Source organism: Lissotriton vulgaris, chromosome 4_1, assembly GCF_964263255.1.
Source record: "Lissotriton vulgaris chromosome 4_1, aLisVul1.2, whole genome shotgun sequence".
In the NCBI taxonomy this organism is placed as follows: domain Eukaryota; kingdom Metazoa; phylum Chordata; class Amphibia; order Caudata; family Salamandridae; genus Lissotriton; species Lissotriton vulgaris.
In genome coordinates this window covers 2,064,561,859-2,064,574,910 of record NC_141691.1, presented here as the reverse complement: position 1 = coordinate 2,064,574,910, position 13,052 = coordinate 2,064,561,859, and positions in this window count along the sequence as shown.

Below are 13,052 nucleotides of genomic sequence, written 5' to 3'. Positions count from 1 at the left end.
CCCTTTCCCTGACTGAGAAGCAAGGATCCCTAGCTGGTCAAAAGTGTATACCATTGCCAACTAGAGACCCCCAGTTCTAACAATGTGCCACAAGTTCGTACACTTAAAAAACTTGCTGAATCACCTGATTGAGAAGTTATTTATCGTCGATTTGCGCTTAAGGTTACAAACATGAGAAATTCACTTTCACTCCTGTGATTCCATGCGGTATTTACGGCCTATCACTCATCACCGTAGCTGTGCTTAACCACGTCCTGGTCCTGAGGAGAACCCTGAACTTGAATCGGGTTCTGAAACGCATCAACCCCATCCAGCTAGAAGCAGCCACTATTAGTCTATGTAATAACATTGTGTACAAACAGGACAATTAGCCTGGTGTAAACATTGTTTGGTCTAGCTGTGTGTGGCAGGATGCAATTCTGAAAAATAATAACTATGCCTCAGTTTCAACTAAGGACTGATCTGTTTTGTTTTGTTATGCCATGTCTTTCACAAATATTGGTTTGCTTTTGATGTCTTAGTGAAATGTTTTAAACTTTGTCATAAATGTTATGTTTAATTGTTTCACGCTGCATCTTTCTTCATGACATGAATTAAATGTTTACTGTGTTTTTACTCAAGAATAAATGAAATAAGAAAAGGTTGAATAAAAGCACCAGAACCACTATAGACTTCAAGGTGGTTACTTTGAATGTATTGATTATCAATGCACGTCCAAACCGCTCTCTTTTTCTTATAATATTCTGGCCCTGTTTGGATGCAGGTGCAGGCTCAACCCCTTGGTGTATCAGTAATCCACAAAGCAGCAGCAGAGGAGCTGCATTTCCTTATCTTCTTTGCCTCCAGCATCCTGATGGCCGCTAGATTGTCAGTGGAGCCCATCAGGGGCCTGAAGCCTGTTTGGTTGTCAGTTTTTTCAAGTTGGCCCCTGCATCCAAATCCTCAAGGAGTAATGAGGGGAAGTATTTGCGTTCAGCATCCTGGAGTGCATGAATTAAGTTTGTTTAAAGATCAAAAAACTGTGTAATAAATTTTGATTAAAAAAATGTATGCTATTTTAATATTCAAATAAGCAATGTAGGAATCAAAACTCCTGTCTCAGGAGTGTCTGGATATGGTGCACAGATATTCTGTGCTGCAGTCCACGAGTATTTGGCTGCAAAGAATAATGAGTGTGGTTAGTGGCGGCTCCTCCACTAAGGCAGAGGAGCTTTGCCCCACTGAGCAGAGCAAGGAGGAAAAAATAAAATGATAATAAATCCTTGTTATTGTCATTGTATTTTCCCCTTTGTTACGCTGGGTAAGGATGGGGCTGCTCTGCTCACAGAGCAGGGCAGGGGAGGAGGGGTTTGCCCACTCCAAGTATAAAGAATAATGAGTGTGGGTTTAAAGCAGGTTAAATAAAGGTTTTATTCCCTATGAAAATATGTGTATTTTAATGTTCACGATTTTTAGGTCTGGGCTCATTTTGGTTTCTTGTAAAAACCTTGTACTAGCTTCAGGCTTATTTTTAGGTTTAACTTTGTTTTTATTGGCATTTGGGTCAAAAATGTACAAAAAATATTTAATGAAGACATTCGTAAGGCACTTGCACGTCAGATCTAAAATAGGTCCCATCTTGATAGCAGTGCTCATCTAATAACATGGCTGCTACAATGCCCCTCCTGTGCTGCCAAAGTGGCCGCTTTTAAGGCAGCCTATCGTTGAGAACTGGTGGTATAATGTCTTTTAACGAAATAAAAGAAGAAACACACACCCTCCCCCCTTCCCCAACTCCCCCTCCCTCCCCTGAACTTGTGTGCCATTGTGTTGTACCAAGGTGCGTTTTGTTAAAGGGGAAAATCATGGGACAACCTCCATGTGTTGTGTTGTGGAGACCAAGCTTGTGAGTCGGAGAAGGCGAAGATATTTAGGGCATGCAATCTCGTTCATCTTCATCGACAGAAGAGAAAGCAGTGGCTGCCAGGCATCTGTAAAGCTGGCCATAGTGTTAGATAAGGAGGCCTGTATGAGTTCCATTCCTATAATTTACCATGGTTTAGGTAGCCACACTAACTGTGTCTGGCTTGTGGGTGAGCCCCAGTGTGAAAGGATGTTCTGAGTAGCGGCTCCTAGAGCTATCCCCATTAGTCTGCCTCGTCTGGATCTAAGTGGGTATGTAATGGGGTTGGGCAGCCCAAAATCCCATATGCAGGAAAACGCGGTATCTCAGTATCGAATTGGCAGTCGATATCATCCAAAACCTCCTTCCAGTAATTCTGTAACTCACTATAAGTCCCAGAATATATGTGCAAAAGTGTCATCCTCACCACAGGCGCGCCAGCACAGCGGACTGCGCGCTGGATTCCCCCTGTGCAAGCGGTCCGGGGTCAGATGCCAATACATGGTCACCTTAACCGCTGACTCCCTGCTAGCTATGTTACGCGCTGTATGATTCGAGCAGTAATAGATGTCTGTCCATTCTTTACTCGTTAGCTCTCTCCCTAGTTCTCTCTCCCATCTCCGCTGACCTGTAGTGGGCTCTGTGGGGGCCCCACCTCTAAGCATATCATAAATGTCAGAAATCATTGCCTTGTCTGTATTCTTAGTGTATAAAGACTTCTCAAACGTATTTAGCTTCCTGGCTACACTAGAGTGAACTTCAGTGTGGAGGAGCCAGTGTCTGAGCTGCAAATAGCAGAAGCGCTCTGTGTCTTGGAGTCCATAGTCACCCCTGAGGTCAGAAAAATGGCCTGCTGACCGACAATCGGATGCCCTCCAGGCAGAAAATGCCCTTGTATCCATACCTGGGGAAAACTTCTTATTATCAAAGAGAGGTGTCATGGAAGAAGGAAATGTCGTCAGACCCCGTTTTACGGCCACTCCATCCCATGCACTCAGAATAGTCCTGGTGACGGGGGAGGCCTCGAGGCTGGGAGGTCTGTGCATCTGTTTAAGAAAGGGGACCTTCCATAGATCCAGCTGAGCTATTGACCTATCCTGGAAAAGCCAGCTTTTCTTGGATTCGTGGCGGTTCCATTCCACTAGGTACCGCAGTTGTGCCGCGCGGATATTTTCTAGAACATTAGGGATGCCCAGTCTCCCATCCTCCGGTCTCTTGTAGCTCAGGTCCTTGCTTAGCCAGGGTGTCTTCCCTCCCCATATGAAATGATTGATAGCTCTCTGCAGAACCTCTAGGGTGCCAAGGGGTGGCCAGACCGGGATTGTTTGGAAGAGGTATAGCGCTCTGGGTAGGAGAGACATCTTGACTGCTGCTATCCTGCCCAGCAGGGAAAGCGAATAACGTTTTGAGTCATTCAGGTGTTTTGTAGTTCGCTGTAGGAATTTAGAATAATGAGGTGTATCGTTTGGGACACGGACGCTGCTAGCTCTATACCCAGATAGGGGATAGAGGAATAGATTGGTATACCTGCGTATGTCACACCATCGGAGGGGAGCGCTTGTCCATCCTCCCGAAACCGAAGGATCGAGGACTTCCCAATGTTAACTTGCAGGCCTGATACCTGGCCGTAGTCCTCCCACTCCTTCAAGAAGGCGGGGACCGATCGGGCTGTTGACTTTAGGGAAGCAATGATATCATCAGCATATAAACTAACGTGTGTTGTTCTCCCCCAAAAGGGATGCCCACTGTTCCCGGATTATCCCTGATCCTCTGAGCCAACGGCTCAATATATAGGGCAAAGAGGAGGGGCGACAGTGGGCAACCCTGGCGGGTCCGCCGTTGTATCACAAAGGGTGTGGAGGTTACCTCGTTCACCCTAATCGTAGCCATGGGGTTAGTATAGCAGCTCCATACCCACGCTTGAAACCTGTCGCCAAAGCAAAAATGTATCAGGGTATTATCCAGAAAGCGCCAATCCACCCAATCGAATGCTTTCTCAGCGTCCACTGACAAGAGGAGAGCGTCTATCTTGGTGCGATGAGCTTTGTCTGTAAGATGAAATATGCGCTTCATATTGTCACTCCTCTGCCGGGACTGTATGAAGACAGATTGTTCTGGGTCAATTATTCCTGGCATAAGGGGACCCAGGCGTGTCGCCAGTATACCTGTGAACAATTTTAGATCGACATTAAGCAGTGAGATTGGCCGATAGGAGCCGCCTTTGGAGGCATTCTTTCCCGGTTTGGGTAGCACCACTATCGAAGCCGATAACATCTCTTGAGGGATTGTGCTTGGGCCAGTGAAGGAATTAAAAAGCCTGGTAAGTATTGGAGCTATTGCGGGACAGAACCTCTTATAAAACCCAGCCGAGAATCCATCCGGTCCTGGAGATATCATGGGTTTAAGGCGGGAGATAGCCCCCACCACTTCCTCTATACAAATGGGGTTATCAAGCTTCTCACCATTATGTTGGTTCAGCCCCATCGTGTGTGCATTTCGGAGGTAGGCATCTATATGTGGGTTGGACGATGAGTTTCCCGCGTATGAGGCGGCATAGAAATCTTGAAAAGTCTGTGCTATTTTCATATCATCAGTAAGCTTGCCACCCTCCGGACTTGTAATCTCCTTTACCTTACTCTGCTGTGTCTTTGCCCTCAATCTGCTAGCCAGCATCCGGCCTGTCTTCTCCCCTCCTATATAATAGGAGTGTTTAAGGTGAAGGTCTACATACTCTGCTCTGTCTAAGTCGAGCCCCTCCAGCAGGGCTTGCACGTTCTTCAATTGCCACCAAATTCTAGGCTCTCCCGTACAGCTATGGGCCTTTCTAGCTTCAACACCTGAGCCGTAAGTTCCTCCCGTTTGCTTTGCGCTCCCTATTCTCAGCCGCTGATAGAGCGATCAGCTCGCCCCTCACAACTGCTTTACGTGCCCCCCACAATGTGGCTATGGGAATATCATTGATCTCTAGGTAATCTGTATTGCGCTTGAGGATTTGCTCCTGCACCGCCGGTTTGTGAAGCATAGCCTCCCTCAACCACCAGCTCCCGGCTAGCCAAACTATGCGTGGGAACCCCATGGTTACCACTACTGCATCATGATCCAACAGGGCCGCAGCTGTAATATAGGTGTCTTTGATTATCGCCTGAACCTCTGTGAAACCAAGAAGGTAGTCTAATCTAGCATAGGTGTGATGCGCATGTGAGTAGTAGGAAAATTGGGAGGGCCGAGGGTTAGATGCCCTCCGCGGATCTATTAATCCCCTCTTCCCCAACCATCTTTTGCCCTCTCCAGAGACTTCCCCCACTTGGGAATATCGACTGCCAGATCTTTCAGCGATTGTGTCCATAAGTAAGTTTAGGTCGCCTCCCACCAGTATGAAGCAATCTTGTGACTTTAAAACCTTTGATAAGGCAGTTCTAAGAAATGTCTCCTGGGCTGCGTTGGGGGCATATACAGTCCCAATTGTTAAAGCTAGGCCTTTAGTCCAAAAGCAGTATGCCGATAACCATCCTTTTATTTCTGTTATCTTGTAGACCACCGACCCTTTAAACTTCTGTGACACTAGGATTGCCACCCCCGCCTTCTTATCTTGCACAGAAGAAAAATATTGATAGGGGAATGCCCTGGATTTCAATCTACACAAATCTCATGCTAGCAGGTGCGTTTCCTGCAGCAGACAGATTTCTGCGCCTGAGTTCTCTAGGTAGGATAGTATGGAATGTCTCTTATTGGGGCTATTGAGACCCTTAACATTAAGTGTGAGAATGATTAGTTCAGAGTCCCTCATGATTGGGAAAGGTGAGCAGCGCACTCTCTGGCTCGAGTTACTGGCTGATGGAGTGATCCCCGGCCCACTCTTGTGTGGTGGTAGTTCCTGAAATTGCAACTGTTGAATTTCAGAGGCACACCAGTTCCCCTCCCTCCCCTTCCTAACCCCAACTACAAAAACATTCCCCCCATATGGTCCTGTGCACACAGTACCCGGTTGTGTGCCCGTGGTGAGTTAAGTCATTACAGAGCATCCTGTGGCACGGGCGATGTAGAAAGACCCTCTGCCCCTCCGCGACCCCCTGGCCCCTGCATCGCATAAACATGCAAAATCCCCTGAGCTCTCTCATAATTCTTCTTGGGGGGACTTGTCAGTGGAAACTGCTTCAATCACCGCTCTTCATTCCTGCGCTAACGTCTCCGGGTCGGGCCCTTGGGCAGCTTCCACTGAGCGTCTACTCCCAACCGTCTGCCAGCCTGCTGGAGACTGGCGTCGGCCAGGTGAGCTCTCCGCCGCTGGGCTCTGGTGCGGTAGACCCAAAAGTTTGTATGCTTCGGAAAGGGAAGGTATTTGGTACAGTCTGCCATGCCACTTAAATATTATATGAAAGGGGTGCCCCCAGGAGTATGCCACACCTTTTTCCTGCAAGTGTGCGGTGATGTCTTTGAATTCTGTTCTTTTCTGCTGGGTGCTAGCTGCTAGGTCTTGATATAGGGTGATGTTCAGGCCTTGATACTGAACAGGGTGTTTCAACCTAGCTTCCCTGATGATGCGTTCTTTCAGTGGATAGTCCGGAGGAAGGCCAGGATGTCTGGTGGTGGTGCATTGGCTCGCCGTCGCAAGCCCACCCTGTGAGCTCTATCGATGCGGATCCCCATCTCCAGGGGGGCTGCCAGAATATCTCCGAACAGTCCCGGTAGGAAATTGCTGATGTTAGTTCCTTCTGTTTACGATGGTACCCCCCGGACTCCAATGTTATTCCGCCAAGAGCGGTTCTCAAGGTCCTCAGCATGAGTTTGCAAGTCGAATTGTTGGTCCCTCAGGTGGATCACCTCCTGCTGTAATTGGGTAACTTCCTCCTTGTTAGAAATGGGATTTCTGGGTCGCTAAGGCTTGAGCCAAAGCTAGGCAGAGACTACCACTCTAGTCAGGGCAAGGGAGTTACATGCCAAGATAACCCTTGCTCACCCCCTTGATAGCTTGGCAGGAGCAGTCAGGCCTATCCCGAAGGCAATGTGTAAATCGTTTGCGCAACACACACACAAACACACAGCAGCAACACACTAGGCACACCACAAAAAGGAACTCCACACAAGGTTATATATAAAAATACAAAAACAACAGTTGATGGACAGAATGCAGAACAATGTCATACATTCACCCCAGTACAGAGATCTGGCTCTAAATCCATCGTGTTTTGCTCACCACACCACCCCAGTTCAGACATGGCCATATGCAAATCAGCCTTGACCCTGTGCCACATGGGAACAGTCCAGTCCGATCTGCCAAGCCATGTCTTCCCTAGACCGGAATCAAGCATCCTAGGACCAGTTTCTGGCTATCACCATTGCACAGCATTTATTCTCACGAGCTCGCACATACCAAACTTGCCCCTGCACTCCTCTCACATCAGGAACTACCATGGACACACAGATCCCCCATGCATTCCTATGGGTGGGCAGGCCAATCTCACACACGCACTCAGATTGTGCACGCACTTTACACTGGGACACAGTGTTAAAGTGCGCAGAAGCCAAAAACAACTAACACCCGGTCACATTTAAAAGCAAAAAGTTTAAGGGTGAACCTGCCAAAAGGGCCAAGTACAACACTCCTCCATGGCCCGCACCTGGTCCAAGAGTATCTACCTCCGTCCGGAGTTCATGCACCTCTCCTGCTACTTCGCTTTTCAGGGTGTGAAAGTCATAGCGGAGTGTATTAAATAGCGTCTCTAGGAAGGATTTGGTTATAGGGGTGTCCTCATCATCATGACTAGTGCTGGCCTGGGGGGTTTCAGTGAGCATCTCCTTTAACATGCGCTCCTTCCGTCCCCTTTGATTGGACATAACGACACCTGGATCACTGGAGGCCAGTCGGAACGAGGCTCGGCGCCAACCAGGTCGAAGGTTATGTTGCGGTCCGGTGGAGGGCGAACCCCAGGAAGATTTCAACAGTCGCTCAAGGATAGGTCTCAACACCCTATTGCCGTAACAGGTTTTCAACCGGCAGTGCAAACCCCAGCTGGGCCACCAACTACAAGATATGGCTGGGGCTCCTCCAGCCTGGGTGCAGGCCCCCGCTCAGGTTCAGGTGTTGCGCGCCGCTCCTGGCAATAGGGTCGGAGGCCTCCGCTTATTCTCAAGGACCCTCCTTACTGTGAGGTACTATGAGGGGTTGGCGACAGATGGGGTGCCCCCACCTCCCCAGAGCACCAGTTGACTCACCCTGGCCGAAGCTCCTCACTGTGCAGCGCTCCCCCGTCCATCCTTCAGGTGTGCTAGGCTGCCATTATGCACTTCTTTCAGGCCTTGTACTTGCAGTAGCCCCCCAGGCCCAGTGTGCAATTGCCTATCTTAGTCAATGCTCTTGGGGCCGCTAGCAAGTCTGAGAGGCCGCGCACTGGATCCCCCGCCGGGCTGTGATCCACACTTACCACTACCTTCTTCAAGCTTGCGGGGCTTCGCAGGTATCAGAGTCCCTCCGCTTACCCCAGCTCCTCCGACCAGCAGGGCTATGGTATCCAGCTCGTGAGCAGTCGCAGAGATTCCCAGGCAGGACGCAGCCGTTGCTCCAGATCGCCAGCTGATCTCCTTCGTCCGGTACTCTTGGCCGCCCACCGCCACCAAGCTCCACCTGCAGGGACCGTAGGTCAGGGCCACTCGGCGTCTTCAGGAAGTCTCTCGTGCTGCAGCGTCGCGGGCTCCGTACACAGCCAACCACGTCAAAAGCCTCTCTCGGGGCCCGACAGCAGTCCACAAGGTAGCTGCTCCCCTCCGATACCGTATGATGTGCAGTTGGCACTGCCCTCTGCACCCACCGGCAATTCTATGTGCTGAGCTCCGGCACGTCAGATCTTATTTCTGAGCTCCGGCTGCTTTCAGGGTTTGGCTGCAATCTTATCGTCTACTCTCGCTCCGTCACCTAGCTCCTGTCAAGCGCAGATTTCAGCCCCCAGCCTCGAATTCACAGCTTCAAAGCGTCGGTACGGTTAGCGGGCACGTTTGCTACTCCCTGGTTGCTCTTGGGGGGAGTAATCGCTATTTTGGGGCGGAATCGGGCATCGGCGGGCGGGGAGACGAAGCAACGCACGTCCTACCTGCTTGCCATCTTGGCCATGCCCCTTCAGGCTTATTTTTAAGGAGGATTCAGACCTGCCCTGACAACAGCAGTCGACAAGCAGCAGCAAGAAGGGAATGCAAAGAGACGGGCAGTGTCTGGGTCAAAGAGGGCGCAGATCTGGCCAGACAGCAGCAGTTGACAAGTAGGAGCAACCAAGGACTGCAGAGAGACAGGCAGTGTCTGTGCCACAGAGCGAGCAGCCCTGGCCGGAAAGCAGCAGCCGACAAGCAGTAGCAAACAAGGACCGCAGAGAGACAGGCAGTGTCTGGGCCACAGAGGGAACAGCCATGGCCAGACAACAGCAGTTAACAAGCAGCAGCAAACAGGGACCCCAAAGAAACATGCAGTGTCTGGGCCACAGAGGGAGCAGCCCTGGCCAGGCAGCAGCAGTCAACAAGCAGCAGCAAACAGGGACTGCAGAGTGAAAGGCACTGCCTGGGCCACAGAGGGAGCAGCGCTGGCGAGGCAGTAGCAATCGAGAAGCAGCAGTAAACAGGTAATGCAGCAATACAGGCAGTATCTGGGCTACAGAGGGAGCAACCCTGCCAAGACAGCAGCAGTCGACACGTGGCAGCAAACAGGACTGCAGGGAGACTTGCCGTGTCTGGCCTACAGAGGGAGCAGCCCTGGGCAGACACCAGCAGTCGCCAAGAAGCAGCAAGCAGGGACTGCAGAGAAACAGGTAATGTCTGGGCTACAGAGGGACCGGCCGGATAGCAGCAGTCAACAAGCAGCAGCAGACAGAAAATGCAGAGAGACAAGCAGTGTCTGGGATACAGAGGGTCCAGCCCTGGCCGGACAGCAGCAGTCAACAAGCAGCAGCAAACAGGACCTGCAGAGTGACAGGCAGTGTTTGGGTTACGGAGGGATCAGCCCTTCCAAGACAGCAGCAGTTGACAAGCTGCAGTGTCTGGACCGCAGAGGGAGCAGCCCTGCCAAATACCACGCATCGGGGTAGGAATAGTCATAAAATTACCCCCCACACTTGAATCTCATCCAACATCAATCTGGTAGAGTGAAGTGAGCGATCTCTTATCTGTCTAGGGAGGTTGGGGGGTGGGTTGGAAGATCTCCCATCAATGTTTTTGTTTTTTTATGCTGGATCAGTTGGTGCATTTTACAGCACAATCTTCAACAAACGTGGAAAAAAGCTACATGTTTCCCAAGCCTTCCTTGAAGGGGCATCAGAAAATAATCCAAAGACAAGGTCCCATTTACTGATCTTCACCATGTTTTTCCAACCAGGTAAAAATGAGGGAAAACAATGTTTTACAGTAAGTGACTTTAGTTTGCAATTTGAGACAAGCTCCTGCAACTTATTTCAATGATCAAAGGGTTTCTGTTCACTATTACCTGTCACATCTTTTTACAACTCACACATAGGCCTGCTGGGCAGTGGTTAAGTGCCATAATCATGCACTTCCAATAGAGGCTGGAATTAAGGCCCCCTACTTTCACTTACTAGTTGAAGGGAATAAAAAAACTGCTTAGCAGGTGTAAGAAATGGGAATCTCTAGTTGACATGGGTTTGCACCTTTTTCCAAATAGGCACCCTTTTTCCTAGTCAGGATAAGGGAGTTACACTCCTAAAATAACCCCTGCTCACCTCCTTGGTAGCTTGGCACGAGCAGTCAGGCTTATCTTAGAGTCAGTGTGTAAAGCATTTGCACATAACCAACAGTAATACAGTGCAAGCACTACAAAAGGACGCCATACCAGTTTAGAAAAATATCCAATATTTTTATATACCTAAGATAAGACCAAAAATCCACAATACAGTACTTCAAAAGCTTCACTTATTAAAATAGGGTTTAAAAATAGTTCCTTGATGTCAATAGCTCCGTCCGGGGCTATCACGGTGTCGTAAGCAAACAAATCCAAACAGTTCTGGCTGACCGCGGAGTTGCGGGCCAGCTATGGGGTCGGGGAGACCCGCAAACAGTACCTTTTAGAAATTCAAGGTGTCCATGACCTCTCGTTGAGCTTCCGAAAACACAGCGTCCGCAGGCATCGGTTCCGGAGGTCGGTGCAGGAGTCGTCAGGGCCCTCGAAGTCACACACGTTTCAGGTCGATCCCCTCTGTCAGGAGCACTGGAGTCGGCCGGCATCATGTGCTACGGCGCGAAGTGAAGCGGTGCGGAGTGCGGTGCCCTCAGGTCGCGGTGCGAGCAGCGGCTCGATGGGGACATCAGATGGCGTCGTCGGTGGTACCAGGGTCACGGTGCGAGATGAAGGCAAGGTCGTCACGGTGCTGGCAGGTCACGGTGCAAGCAGCGTTGTCATTGTCATTGTTGCGGAAGCGTTGTCGTCAGCTGATGAACTGGAGTCGATGGTGCCAGCGTTGGTAGGCCAAGGCTGTGGTGCGGATGAGGGCGATGCGTCGTTTAACTTTACAAGCGGTGCCCTCGAACCACGGTGCAAGCAGCGGCGTCTATTTCGGCGTGGAGCAGCATCATCGGGGATACCAAGGCGTTGCCGTGAAGCAAGGCGGTGCGGAGTGCGATGCCCACAGGTTGCGGTGTGATCAACGGCTTGGTGGCGGTGTCAGCAGGCATCGTCGGTGAGACCAGGGTTGCAGTGCGGCGTTGTGGCGGTGCCCTCTGCGGTGTCTTCAGGACATGGAGTCAGCAACAGCGTCGTAGACACTGTCGAGTTGCTTTTCTTCTGTTGCAGCACAAAACACACAGTTCCCAGGTCTGAGGGCAGAAGAGCTTGAAGTCGTAGCTGTTCCTGAGACTCCTTGAACAGGGGGCAAACTACCTCAAGCCCTTGGAGAAACTCACAAAGTAGATTGCAGAAAGTTAAGTCCAGTCCTTTCACTGCCGAAGACAGAAGCAGCCACTGCCGGCCAACACAGAAAAGTAGTAGTTCCTCCTCACAGCTTCTCCAGCTCTTCTTCTTGGCGGTCTTCTTGGTCCAAAAGAGTTCTAAAGTTCAGGGGTCTGGACCCCAATATTTATATCCCAAAATCATTGGTTCCCTTAAGCAGAGAGTGTCTGTACCCAGCCAGAACTACTTCTGCCTTCTTTGGTGTGATTTCCTGGCAGGAGGTGGAGACGGCATTGTCAGAGGCAGACCAGGCCCGTTGAGGTGCAAGGAAATCTCTTCCCCCTTCCCCCATTGCAGCCCAGATCTATTCAGCCCTTTCCTGACCCAACCTAGACTATCTGGAGTCACTCCTGCTCCCCAGCCTTCTGTCATCCAAAACCCAGACAGGCAATCTACATTCCAGCAGAGGCACACAGGATGACTGACCAAGAAAATACCTACTTTCTAAAAGTGGTATTTTCAAACACAGAATGTAAAAATCACCTTCACTAAAAGATCCATCTTTAGATTCTGAGTTCAGGCATACTAATTATTTTCCCACCTAGGTCCCAGGGCCAGTTATGTTTATAAGATGTTATAAACAAACATCCTATTCTGTCCTATGGGTAACAGGGAGCCTTGCAATAGTGAAAAAATGAAATAGGCTGTAATTCATTATCAGGAGAAGCCACACACACCAGGGCATGTCATACCTTTCACATACTTTGCACCCTGCCCACAGAGGTATTTTGGGCCTACCTTAGGGGTGACTGACATGTAGAAAAGGGAAGGTTTAGGGCCTGGCAAGTGGGTGCACTCGCTAAGTCGACATGGCAGTTACAAACTGCGCGCAGACTCTGCAATGGCAGGTCTGAATTACCTTTTTAGGGCTACTCACGTGGGTGGCACAATCAGTGCTGCAGGCCCACTTATAGCATTTGATTTACATGCCCTGGCACACTCTGTGCACTTTACTAGGGACTAACAGGTAAATCAAATACCCAATCCTGGAAACACCAATCCCTACCACAATTTGCCACAGGAGCACTTGCACTTTACCACTGATCAGCAGTGAGAAAAGTACGCAGAAATACTACACCAGCAAAAACAGAGTCCAATCCGGGAGGGCAGAAAGCAAAAACTCAGGGGAAACACGCCACAAGATGCCAAGTCTAACAGCAGGTTGTACAATATGTTGTGCAAATTTGTTTTCTTTTCTTTTCTGATAAAACAGTGTGTTGTTTCATTCTTTGA